This window comes from Microtus ochrogaster, unplaced genomic scaffold (assembly GCF_000317375.1).
Source record: "Microtus ochrogaster isolate Prairie Vole_2 unplaced genomic scaffold, MicOch1.0 UNK57, whole genome shotgun sequence".
Lineage (NCBI taxonomy): Eukaryota > Metazoa > Chordata > Mammalia > Rodentia > Cricetidae > Microtus > Microtus ochrogaster.
The window spans coordinates 1850789-1864208 of NW_004949155.1; the positions used below are offsets into that span (position 1 = coordinate 1850789).

General features: G+C 42.4%; 1 pseudogene; it reads left to right on the plus strand.

Annotated features, from left to right (window-relative positions):
• Positions 1-11632: 11632 nt before the first annotated feature.
• Positions 11633-12899, plus strand: LOC101983500 (annotated as a pseudogene).
• The last annotated feature ends 521 nt before the right edge of the window (positions 12900-13420 follow it).

The window sequence follows — 13420 nt, forward strand, 5'->3', positions numbered from 1 at the left end:
CCACAGGGACTTGACAGAACCAAGGATAAGTTGGGGAGGAGCTATTGCATGGTCCTGTTTATAGACAGCAAGGCATGCAATGGAGGCTGAGCATGCTGCGGGGGCGGCTCGTCTGAGAAGAGAATTCCGCACAGCAGAATCCTCACTCCCAAGCCCTACCCCACCTCCCAGCACATGGGGTACTTGCTAGTGTACCCTTTTGCTATGGCAGTGGTTGCATGGCTCCTGGTAGGAGTGATAAAATAAGTACCTAATACAGAGACACCGGGAGTTGGGGTGTGAGAGGAAGCCCAGGAAGGCAGTAGTCATCTCTGTGGTTTGGGTGGCATGCTTGTCTGATGAGTGAAATCTAATGTGTGACTGCGGAGATGCCCTGAGAACAGTGAAATATTTAGAGTAAATTTTCGTCTTTGAGACTAGAAATTGAACAGAAAAGTTGCAAGCACCTTTGGAGGTTGTCTGCCTGCTGCTATGTAGAAGAAATGCTTCTGAGGCAGGGACTGGAGCCTGTTAGTGTAAAGGAGGAATTACAGGAAAAGCAGACAAATTCTCCTTGTTAGACTCTGATTTGGCAGGTATGTTTGATAAAAGAAAGGAAGAGATAGAGGTGTTGGTTTGTCATTTCTTTCTTTTTATTTTTTTGTTTTGTCTTGTCTTTCTTTTGTTTTGGTTTTTCGAGACAGGGTTTCTCTGTGGCTTTGGAGCCTGTCCTGGAACTCCCTTTGTAGACCAGGCTGGCCTCGAACTCACAGAGATCTGTCTGCCTCTGCCTCCCGAGTGCTGGGATTAAAGGCGTGCGCCACCACCTCCAGGCCTTGTCTTGTTTTTCGAGACAAAGTTTCTCTGTGTAACAGCCCTCGCTCTACTGGACTTGCTCTGTAGACCAGGCTGGCCTCAAACTCACAGAGATGTGCCTAACTCTGCCTCCTGAGTGCTGGGATTAAAGATGTGCGCCAGTTTTGCCATTTCTTATAGCTGTGGCACCAAAAGGAAAATACAATTTAGGTGTGTGCCAAAGGGCCCTTCTTGGGATCTAAGAACTTAGAAGCCATGAGAAGAGCTAAAAAGTGAGGAAGAGAAGGAGACTTTGGTAGAAGTGAGAAAAGGAGCGCCCAGAAGCAGTCTGACTGCTGTGGAGGCACTGTGATGCTTGCTGCACAAATGAGTATTGAAGAGAGAATCCTAAATGCAGTACACCAGGCACAAAGGAATGAACATTGCACACGTTCTAGGCCTAGCACAGTCAAATCAAGACATAGAAAAGAGAGCAGTGGTTACTTGAGTCTGGGGTAGACAAATTTGGCAGAGATTGTTTCATGGAGAGTTACAATTTGGGATACTGAAAAAGTTCTTGACATGACTATAATAGTAATAGCCATACAACAATTTGAATGAGTTAAAATGGTAATTTAATGTTATATGACTGTCACAATACAAAACGCTTCATAAAACGTTTGCATGCAAAAAGACAGGTTAGAGACTGGAAGAACATATTTGAGAGGACATGTTGAGTACATTTAGAACTTACAAAGAACACTGAAAACTCTATATAGGCAAGACTCATGTTTACTGGAAACACAGTTCCAAACCAGCAAGGACATCATGTCTGGATGATATATGTATGATAATAAAAGCATCCTTTATTGTTAAAATTTGGCAATGATTGTCTAGGCCTTCCATGAGTCAGTCTTTCTGTTGTCAGGGGGCCTTTGCCTCAGGTTCATGTCTGACGGCTGGTTCTGACATCAAGGGTGATAAAAGTTAAAATGACTATGTCAGTGTCTCAGCATTAGAAAACTAACAGTGTGGGTGGCTACTTAGGATGCTGAGGCAGGAAGATTCCAAGATCAAGATCTGTTCACTACAGAGAGAGTTCAAGGCCAGCCTGGGCAGCCTAGTGACATCCTGCATCAAAATAAAGAATAAAGAAAAGCAAACAAAAATCAACCATGTTATGAAGATTATGGCTTTTGTTTGGATGTTGTTTTGATTTTTTTTTCTTTTTTTTCCTAACCTCCGCTCATATTGATTTTTTTTAAGGCACCTAGGGTCTTACTCTAGATTAGTTTTATATTAAGGATATGTTGTAGCTAGTTCAATTTTATATCCCAACCTATAAATGTTTCTTCATATTTTATTGACAATATAAGTAAACATTTCACTTTGCTATCATTAATGTGTTCATTACAAAGCACTAATATGTTCAAAAATCCTTTTTGGTGTTGCTATTTCTTTGCAACAGGCTTTCAATTCTGCAGCCCAGGCTTGCCTGAGGTTTACATTGTAGTCCAAGCTGGCCTTGTGCTCATGGAAATCTGCCTGCCCCAGCTTGCTAAGCGCAGGTATGTTGGGAGCAGTGAGACCCCAGAACCTGAATCCCCTAATCTGAGTGCATACAGCTGCTCTGAGCAGGAGACCTTCAGGAGTTCCTGTTGACAAGAGAGTGGTTTCTGATGGGTTTGGCTGGGGCGTGGCTATCTCTATATAATCTGCCCCTGAACACAATAAAGGGGGCATTCTTGGGGAATTCAAGGATGACCCGTGTGGCTTTGTCTCTGTCTGTGTGTGTCTGTGTATTTTAACCTCCAGCCCCTTGCCCGAAGCTTGCCAACTGGGTGTCAGCGCACAGAGCGCAGACACGGGGGCGCGGTCGTGTGCGTGGCAGGGGTATGAGCTACCGCTCCTGGTGCCAAACATCTTTTTTTTTTCTTCTTCATGTTTGTGTGTGTGTGTGTGTTGCAAGTACTGGGGATTGAAGTCAGGTTCTCAAGCTTGCCTGGCAAGCAACTTCACCAGCTGAGCCATCCCTCCATACCTATCTCAGATCTTTTTTTTTTCCTTTTGAGACAGGGTTTCCCTAGTGTAGCCCTAGCTGTCCTGGAACTCACTCTGTAGGCTAGGCTGGCCTAGAATTCATAAAGACCCTATCTCAGATTTTGACATGCCTTCCCCACTAATTCTAATCACTTCTTGCTTTTAGTTTAAAGATGTGTGTCTCTTCCTTTCACTGGAACACAAAGGCTACTGGAAGACTAGAGATCGCCCTAATTTAATATCGCTGTGTATCTGGGAATAGGAAGCCTGAGAAATGGACAGATGTGGGAAGATCTACACTACAATCAGCCACATGTTCATTTAGTTCACTTATTAAGTTCATAGTCATACAGAGTTCACGGTACGGAAAAACTATCATTATATAATTTTAAAAATAACTCACCTTGTACCACCTAGGCAGATAGGAGAAAGTTTTAAATACCATGAGAATTTAAGAACATGGTACAAGGATAAGAAGTGAACATAATGCCACAGAAATAGTGCCAGCAGGTAAGGCTTTCCCGGGGCACAGGGCTAACAGATGTTCAACTTAAAAACAAAAATGGCTATTTGGAAAGTACAAGTTAAATCAAAAGAAAATGAAGTATGCTTGTATATTCAGAGTTCTCTAAATGGATTGAAGTCAGCAGGGATTCTGTAGATTCAGCTGCCCCAGGCCCCCAGAGAAAAAGGCAAATGAGTTGTTTACTTCCTGAGTTTAAGGAGCTTAAAGAAGCCCAGAGCTCAAAGGATGAATTGCAATGAGGACCATCCTAACACCTCACTGAATGACTTCATCACAACAATAGTCAGAATTCTTGCCTGATTTATAGAGATGCAAAATACACAGATTTGTTAAAAAGATCATCTTCCCACATTCTCACCTCACACAATGGTGAAAGGAAAATTTACTTTAGCATCTCACAAAGGCCTTCTGCTGTAACATGCTTTGACATGTTAGAATACAAGCCCTACAAGTTATAACAAGTTAACATGAACTTTGCAAAATAACAATTGTTCAGAATGGCAACTAGAAATTTTCACAATTGATACATAGTTAGGAAACCAGTCTTTTCCTTTAAATAACTCAAAACTTTAACAAACAGCAATATATTTTTGGTACATTGTTAAGACTCATGTTCATATTCTTTTACAAATGCAATCTAAATGTAGATTTTATATAAGGAAATAATAGCACATTGCAACTAGCAAACAAAAGCAAGTCTTTTTAATTACACAAAACATAGAGAATATGAAATTATAACACTATTTAAGAAGCATTTTAAAAATTTATTTCAGTACTTTAACTTCATTCATTCATTCATATATGTATGCATGTGAATACGTGGGTCATGTGTGTGGCTGCCACAGAAGATAGAGGAAGGGGTTGGATGCCCTGGGGTTTGAGTTGTGAGTCACCTGACATGGTGCTCTGAACTGCACTTGAGTCCTCTTGAAGAATGAAAAGTTTCTGCACCCCGATAGCCTCTCCGCCAATGCAGCAATCCAAATCAGACCACATCAAACTAAATTAGAAAAGACCTAGGTTTAATGGATACAACGCTCCTGGATGATTTTCCAGCCCCCCAGAGAAGAGACGCGAAAGAGAGACTGGAAAACCACACCTCTGCTTTCTGGGGGCGCAGTTTAAATATCCTGTGTGAGTGGTCTTGATCATCTCTGGGGGAGGGGTCACCATTTGGTGGACTTTCTGAGATGTTGCAGGGTGCAGAGAGAGATGGAGGAGGAGGCTTGGGGTGAAGCTTCCACCAGAACAAAGAACACAAGTTCTCTTAACCACTGGGTCATCTCTATAGCCTATTCCTCACCATGTTTGATCATTCAAACACTGCCGAATCATAGGTTTTATGTATTTTAGAAAACAGCTTCCTCAGTTTCCGTCTGGCAACAAAATTTCTCTCAAGAGTCTCCCTCCCATAGCAGGCAAAAGTACAGAAGTACCTGGGCTTGCTTGGCATTGTCCTGGAGGTTATCCTTGTAGTTAGGGGACAGCAGCAGAAAAGATGACATCCAATCAGGATGCTAATGGCTACTCAGCCAAAGTCATACAATCAGAGATATAAGTGTTCACCAGCACCATCCTTTGCTTGCTTCATAATCGTATCTCTGGATCTTCATAGTAAAATGGGTTAAATCTGTTACAGTCTTAATAGCCAATGTACTCAATTCTGGACCTTGTGTGCTCAACTTCTGTTCAAATTTTATTTCCTCATATTTACAGTTGATCCATACTCAGAAGGTCCTACAGCAATCCAATTTCATCTATCTGAGTTCCCCGATCATCCTCCAATGCCTGAAAGTCAGCAGGACTGGAGACCCTAAGCCCCTTTATAATCCCAGTGTCAGCTGGAAGCAGCTAGATTGGCTTGATGTCCATATTCTAAATAATTTTAGGGTCTCAACTCTTGAAGGGAGAATACTATTTAGCTAGACAAATGTTAGCAGGCTTGGAGGCAACTAAGGAAGGACCTCTCTTGCACAGAATCTTTCTCCTCCAAAATTTCTGAGACCGGCCAGGCAGTAGTGGTGCACAGCTTTAATGCCAGCACTCAGGAGGAAGAGTCAAGGAGTTGTCTCAGTTTGAGGTCAGCCTAGTCTACAGAGTGAGTTCCAGGACCACTAGGGCAACGCAGTGCAACCCTGTCTTAAAACACACACTCCCCCAACCACACACAAGGTCCCATTGATGAGGATGCTACTCTTGTCCAGAGAAAACAGTTACCAGGATGACAGCTGTGCCCACCCTTCACCTGTTATGAGAAATAATGGTATTCACTTTATAAGTGAATAAGGATACTGAGCCGGGCAGTGGTAGCACATGCCTTTAATCCCAGCACTCGGGAGGCAGAAGCAGAGTTCTAGGCCAGCCAGCTCTACAGAGTGAGTTCCAAGACAGTCAAGGCTACACAGAGAAACCCTGTCTCAAGGGGGAAAAAAAAAAGATTACCGAATGATTTTACAAGAACAAAGTTGGGTGGGTAAGATTGGGGGAATAGATCTAAAAGGAATGTGGAGTAGGGGTGAATATGATCAAAATACATTGTAAGAAAAAGAACTAATAAAAAAAGGGAGGAAAGAGTGCTGGAAACGCAGAGAAGTGAAAACAAAGTGGTTTACTTTATGACTTTGCCTCAGTCTGGAATGGCAGGTGGGCTGACTGAGTGCTTCAAGTTTATACACCCCAGCGCATGACCTTCCCTCAGGAGGACACACTCTTAACATTTCATCTAGGTATTATTTTTCCCTGCCTCGCATTTGTTTTGTTTTTTTCCTCAACCAAAAGGTGTGTGTGGGTTCATCTCTACATTTTACATTTTGTTTATTTGAAAGCTTATCAGATGCATAACCTTGCAGGCAAGCTTACCTCTGAGTAATTTAATTCTCTCCACTTCTAGGTGGTGGTGGCGGCAGGTATAGTTTAGCAGAGTTTGGGGGTAGAGAATAGCTAGCCCAGCAGGGATGAGAAGGTGATGGCAGGGACTAGTGTTTTCTGCTCCTTTGTAGCTGAACTTAAAACTTGATGCACCTTTGAAAATGAACCACCTATGGTATTCTAGCAGCTGTCTGAGAGAAACCAAACTCAGGAATGTTAGCCAGGGCCATGCTATTTTGCAACATTCTTCCAATAACTTGTTTTTCTAGATTCTTGTTCTCTCCACCCTCATAGCTGCTTCAGTTTATAGGCCCCAGGCTAATAGGCTCCCTTCTTCCCCACTGTCAGTCAGGATGAGACAGCAAGTAAGTCAGTCCATCAGTCACGTGGTGTGGGACTTATCCTTTTCTCTAAAATGATAATAAGGGACCCTCATGCTGCCATGTGGGCCTTATCTTTCCAAAGGGCCCCCACCAGGCTGCTCTGTCAATCAATGCCATTAAGCATCTCTTACTGAAATAGGAAAAAAGCTGAAGGTCCGTGTGTCCTTCACAGTGTAGATTATCAGGAAAGTGATCTGGAGCCCAGCAGAAACCGGGGCCAGGAGGCCTCCAGTCACTCTCAAGAAAACAATCATTTGGGGGCCACAGAGTGCAGAGAAAGAGAAAATGAAACAGATGGTCAGGTTGGGATGAATCTGTAGAAAATGTCTCCAAGGCTCTGGCAGCCATCAGACTAGGAGCTCTCCTCTTTGAAGCATCTCCACCAAATCAAGGACATTTGGAGGTGACGCTCAAGATGTCTGCCTGTAGTCAGCCACCAGCAGGATGAGAATGGTGAAAGTGTTGAGCAAGACCGGGACAGGATTCACCTGCAGCACTTGCAGGCCAGGCTGCAGCCAACATGGTTGGGGAACCCACCACAGACAGCAAGTGGCATTTAATGCAGATTGTGTATCTTGCAGTTTTACTGAATTTGAAGCTTCCAACCAAACATCGAGTTGTAATATCATAATTTCTAGGTGGAGTCTTTGGGGTGTGCCATGTAATGCTATGTCAAGCATTGCATGCAAGCAGTGGTAACAACACATCCTGTCTTCCAGTTCGGTGCCTCGTATTAATTTTTCTTGCCTAACTGCTCTGGTTAATACGTCTGCTGAATAAACGTGCTGAAAGTTGGAATGCCTGTCTAGTTCCAGATCTGAGAAAGTTCCTTCCATTCAGTATTTATAAGTGTCAGCTGTAGGATTGTTATATGTGGCCTTTATCACCTTGCACATTCTGTACCAGTTTGTTAAGAGAGCTTACCCTTTCTCTACTGGAAACTTTTGCCTTTCACTATGGTAACAAATGACTTTATGTTGAAGCATCATTGCATCCGTGAGATCACTCTTACTTGACTGTGCTGAATTAGTCTTGTTAATGTTGTTGGATATAGTTACTAGTGTTTCACTGAGGGTTATACATGTTGTGTTCAAAATAAGGATGTTAGCCGGGCGGTGGTGGCGCATGCCTTTAATCCCAGCACTCGGGAGGCAGAGGCAGGTGGATCTCTGTGAGTTCGAGACCAACCTGGTCTACGAGAGCTAGTTCCAGGACAGGCTCCAAAACCAGAGAAACCCTGTCTCGAAAAACCAAAATAAGGATGTTAGCTTGGAGGTTTCTCGTTTTGTGCCATTTTGGTTTGAATGCCTGTTGTGCATGGACCACACTGTCCTCCACCATGACATGGCCATTGCCTTCCTGAATCAGGTCAGCTATGATTATAATGGGAGGAGACATTCCTTCAGTGAAGGAGGGGGAAGATCATTCAACCTCTGCTCCAGCCAGCATCACACCCTAAACTGCCTGCAATCGGGCCAACTGCCTGTGGTCTCAGATGCTAGAGGAAATAGGAGGTGGAGGTTGGGCTGAAGGGGGAACTCCATCCACGCAGCTTTCAGAAGGCTATCATCTATGCAGGGGTGTGACTTTTCGGTAATGGAGAGACTGTTATTTACATTCCTGTAAATAACCCCTCATCCTCCTGTAAATTAGCTTAGTAAACTCAATGGTTCACTAAACTGGACTCAAATGGAATTCTTTTCTTTTTCTTTTTTTTTCCCCCCGGATGGACTGTTGTTGCCCTGTCTGGAGTAAATAGATGTTTGTTTCCACACCCCCAGAAAAGGTAACACTATGTAGTTCTGGTTGGGCTGGAGCTCACTATAGCCACCAGGCTGGCCTTGATTGCAATGCTTCTCCTGTCTCTAGCTCCCAAGTGCTGGGATTGTGAAAAGGCACCATTATGCCTGGTCATTTCTTTTCTTTTGTTGAAATAATTTGAAAATTGATGTCAACATTTCAACCTTCCTTCTCTCTTTCTTCCTACCACCATGCTTGATTCCTTTTTGTTTTTGGTTTGTTTTTATTTTTTGATTATTTACTTTAGTTTTTGTCTGTAGGTTCCTTAAATTATCCCTAAAACAACTTAAAGTTGGAATACTCTATTTTTTGTTTGTTCGTTTGGTGGTTGGTTTTTCAAGACAGGGTTTCTCCGTGTAACAGTCCTGGCTGTCCTAGAACTAGTAGACCAGGCTGGCCTCAAACTCACAGAGATCCGTCTGTCTCTGACTCCTGAGTGCCAGAATTAAAGGAATACACCACCACCACTGCCCGGCTACTCTATTTTAAAATACTAAAAACTTAATTTTGATAGAAACGTTTCTACATATTAGCACATTCCTTCTTCTGATATTGACTTTTTGATATAATTTGAGCAATTTGAATGTGTTTGCTATGTGCACCTTCATAAATCACTGTAGTTATTTTAACATTTTTGTTTTGAAATATTTATGTAAAAACTTGTTCAATACACTATTTTATTCTCTTTTTAATCAAAATGTGTACTTCTGTGTACCAATACATTCTAATTTTTTTATTCTATATCCTCATTTTTCCACCTGGCAAATTATTTAATTAATAATGAGAACCTAGGGTTGTTTTCTTCTCATAAAACACATAGAATGCTGGAATAATTTTTGCCATTTACTTCAGTGCTTGTTTCATTTATAAGTTCTGTTCTTTCTTTTATCCAAAAAGTAGAATTTGGGAATCATCCCCCAGGCAGTGGGTCTCATCTTGTAGTCAGTTTCTTTTACTAATCTTCTTGGTATTTTGTCTCCCCCCATTCTCCAACCTGGAGCTGAGGACACAATCCACAGTCTAGCTAGCAAGCACTACCGCTGAGCTAAATCCTCAGCCCTCACTAATCTTCTTTTAGTTGTTGCTCTGACAGAACAGGACAGTTTTCCTTTTTGTTTTGTTTTTCCCTCCCTATTATCTGCAAACTCTTACTCTCCTATATTCACGCTCTTATATTCAGACTGTTTTCTTTTACCTTGATGATTCCACTTTTTACATGGCATGCTAGAACATTATGAGTATGAGACAAAGACAAAATAGCCAACTTGCACACATCACACAGATTTTCTCTGGAAATTACATTTCCCATAAATGAAGAACAATACCCAAGCCCATTAGCGTTGCATGTTATCACATGCATAGACTTGTGTAATGAGCACAGTCATGGAAACATTGTTTTCATCTGTTACAAGTTGTAGAGAAAGGCCATGCTTAAAGGAATAGCAGCAGGGATGTCACTATAATGACGGGTGCAAATGCTGCAATAAAACCCATTGCTTTATTTGCTAATTTGAAAAATTAATTTCCAAAAGACTTCATGAATGATTTTATTTTACATGTGATGAACTTTGTTTATTTCCTTACTACTTGGAAACAAGTTGGTTGTATGCTATAAAAAAATAATAAACTGGAGGGCATTGGCCGTTATTGTGAGCTTAAGCAAACCAACTCAGAGTAGAAATCCCGCGCAAACAAGAGCACATTAAAAATGTGTAAAAAGCCTCAAAGTGTAGAGAAGAAATTTCGCTGGCACCAAAAACAAATCAAAGCGGCTACAGGGAAGCCAGGGCAAAACAATGTGGCCAAACAAGCACAAAGGGAAGTTTGGAGGGGGAAGGGCTGCCTGCAGGAAACCAACACATCTAGCCAAAAAGAAAGTGATGATTCACTGCCCCCCCAGCACCACAAAGGCACCTTTTCCTTGCAAGCACACCATGGTTTGCTGAATTTTATCCCAGTTCAAGAGATGAGAGCATTCAGGATTACTGTTGTATCTTGCCTTCCCTTTGGGATCCTTTTTCTTCACTAAGTCTCATCTAGTCATATCTTTTGCTAATTACCTATTTTTCCTCTTAACTCTTTCAAACCATAATGACTAGGGCTTTGTTGTTTATAAGCAAAGCAAGTTAGAGTTCTTCTGAATTGTTTGTGGTATATTTTATCATAAATGTTTTTATTTACAGTTACATATTTAAATGTATCTTTAAGGACTTTAGTATTAAAAAAAAGTGACTGCAAAAAAAAAAATGACTGCACCTAGACATGGTGATGAAAACCTTAAATTCAACCTAAAACTCAAGAGGCAGAGGCTGGTAGATCTCTGAATTCCAGGACAGTCTGGTCTACAGAGTGAGTTCTAGGACAGCCAGGCTAAACCAAGAAACCTTGTCTCTTAAAACAAAGCAAACAAAAAATTACTGCAACTTTTCTTTCTCATTGTATAGTCTGAATAAAATTATTAATAATCATTTGATCCCCAATTATTCTTCCGTTCTGGCCCTTTTTGGCAGATAAAGCATATTTTAGACAAAACAGTATTATCATGAAGACCAGTCATAAAAAACAAAGGCGTTCAGAAAGACAAGGTTAAAAGGTCTATCCAGGAGCCAGGAAGATGACTCAGTGGGTCAAAATGTCTGCCGCAGGAATCTTGTGGCTCGCAACACTATGTCTGCTCACCTAAAAGCAGGACGCGCTATGAGGATGACGCGCAATGAGGATGACGCGCAATGAGGATGACGCGCAGCAATGAGGATGACGCGCAATGAGGACGACGCGCAAGGACGCTAATATTTTCATGCCACCTAACAGCACAGTATCCATCTCTCAGCCCTTGTTTCAATGTTTCAATGAAGGAGTAATTTTAACTATCAAGTTTAATTATGAATCAAACTTCTCTTTTTTCTTCTTTTGCTACTACTGGGGACTGAACCTAAGACCTCAGTCATGCTAGTAAAGCACTCTGCCGCTGAATTACAAACACTAGCAGTGGCATTATACCTCGTGATCCATAGGAGTGCTGATTGAAATAGCAACACTGGGGCTTTAGGGCATTGAGTGTAGTGATGGAGCACTTGAGTTGTGTGTTCCATCCACCTTCTCATAGGAAAAAAAATATCAAAATTAACAGGAGTTTGGACAAAACTGATTCCAACCCTAATGGTGATCTTGGGGATGGGTCAAGATTTTAGTAGAGGAAGAAACCTCAGCTGTAGTAAAAATATCAAAAGTAATTCGGCCTCTGTGAACCGCAGCCTTGCCGAGCGAGCGGTTCAGTGTTCGCCATCTTAGGAGGATGTTCTCGTCCGTGGCGCACCTGGCCCAGGCGAACCCCTTCAACGCACCGCACCTGCAGCTGGTGCACGATGGCCTCTCGGGTCCCTGCAGCCCCCAGGGCCCGACCACCTACCCGCCGCCGCCATGGAAGAGTACAGTTGTGAATTTGGCTCCATGAAGTATTATGCACTGTGTGGCTTTGGTGGGGTCTTACGTTGTGGGCTGACACACACTGCTGTTGTTCCCCTGGATTTAGTAAAATGCCGCATGCAGGTGGACCCTCAGAAGTACAAGGGCATATTTAATGTCTTCTCCGTCACCCTGAAAGAAGATGGTGTTCGTGGTTTGGCGAAAGGATGGGCCCCGACTTTTATCGGCTATGCAAGTTCGGGTTTTACGAAGTCTTCAAAGCCTTGTACAGCAACATGCTTGATGAGGAAAACACCTATCTGTGGCGCACATCACTATATTTAGCTGCTTCTGCCAGCGCTGAATTCTTTGCTGACATTGCTCTGGCTCCTATGGAAGCTGCTAAAGTTCAGATCCAAACCCAGCCTGGCTATGTCAACACATTGAGGGAGGCTGTTCCCAAAATGTATAAAGTTCTTCTTGAATGCGTTCTACAAACGTGTGGCTCCTCTGTGGATGAGACAGATCCCGTACACCATGATGAAGTTGGCCTGCTTTGAACGTACTGTTGAAGCATTGTACAAATTTGTGGTTCCTAAGCCCCGAAGTGAATGTACAAAGGCAGAGCGGCCGCTTGTGACATTTGTGGCAGGTTACATAGCTGGAGTCTTCTGTGCAATTGTTTCTCACCCTGCTGATTCTGTGGTCTCTGTGCTGAATAAAGAGAAGGGGAGCACGGCTTCACAGGTCCGCCAGAGATTGGGCTTCAGAGGTGTGTGGAAGGGCCTCTTCGCCCGAATCATCATGATTGGCACTCTGACTGCACTGCAGTGGTTCATCTACGACTCCGTCAAGGTCTACTTCAGGCTCCCTCGCCCTCTTCCACCTGAGATGCCAAAGTCTCTGAAGAAGAAGCCTGGGTTAACTGAGTAGATAGTACATCAGAGAAACATGGACTGAATCTGTTTGTTGATCAGTGTTGAAGAAAATGCAACTTTCTATATTTTATATATTTGACAATGTAGGAAATTGTCTGTTCCTGATATAATTACTGTAGTACCCTTGCTTAAAGCAAGAGTTTCAAACTTACTGCTAAATAAACCCATCCACTCAAAAAAAAAAAAAAATCCAAAGTAGAATTAGGAAAGGAGTCTAAAGATGTTACTGAATCATTGGGCTTGGTGGGATGGCTCAGCAGGGAAGAGGACCAGGTACTCTAACAGGTTAGGTTCCCAGTGCCCACATGGCAACTCATATCTGCCTGTAACTCCAACTTCGGGGCAGCTGACTTATTTTTCCAGTTTCTGTGAGCATATACGAGCATACATGCATGCGCATGCATGCATATGTCCCCCCTTGGAAAAAAAAGATATTACAGAATTTCTGCAATTTTAGGAACAAAACTAATGGATGGGGAGTTTGTTTTGCTTTCTTATAAGAAAAAGACCAGGTTTCTTTTCTGCCTGGCGAAGATACTGCAAACACTTCGTGTCACAAAGAATTGAAACTACTAGACTTGCTTAGTTGATAACACAGTACAAGTATGCATGAAAGCAATAGCTGAAATGAAGTTCAAACAGAGCATGCTAGAGAAATTTTGTCATGAGAGGAAGAGGCAAGTGAT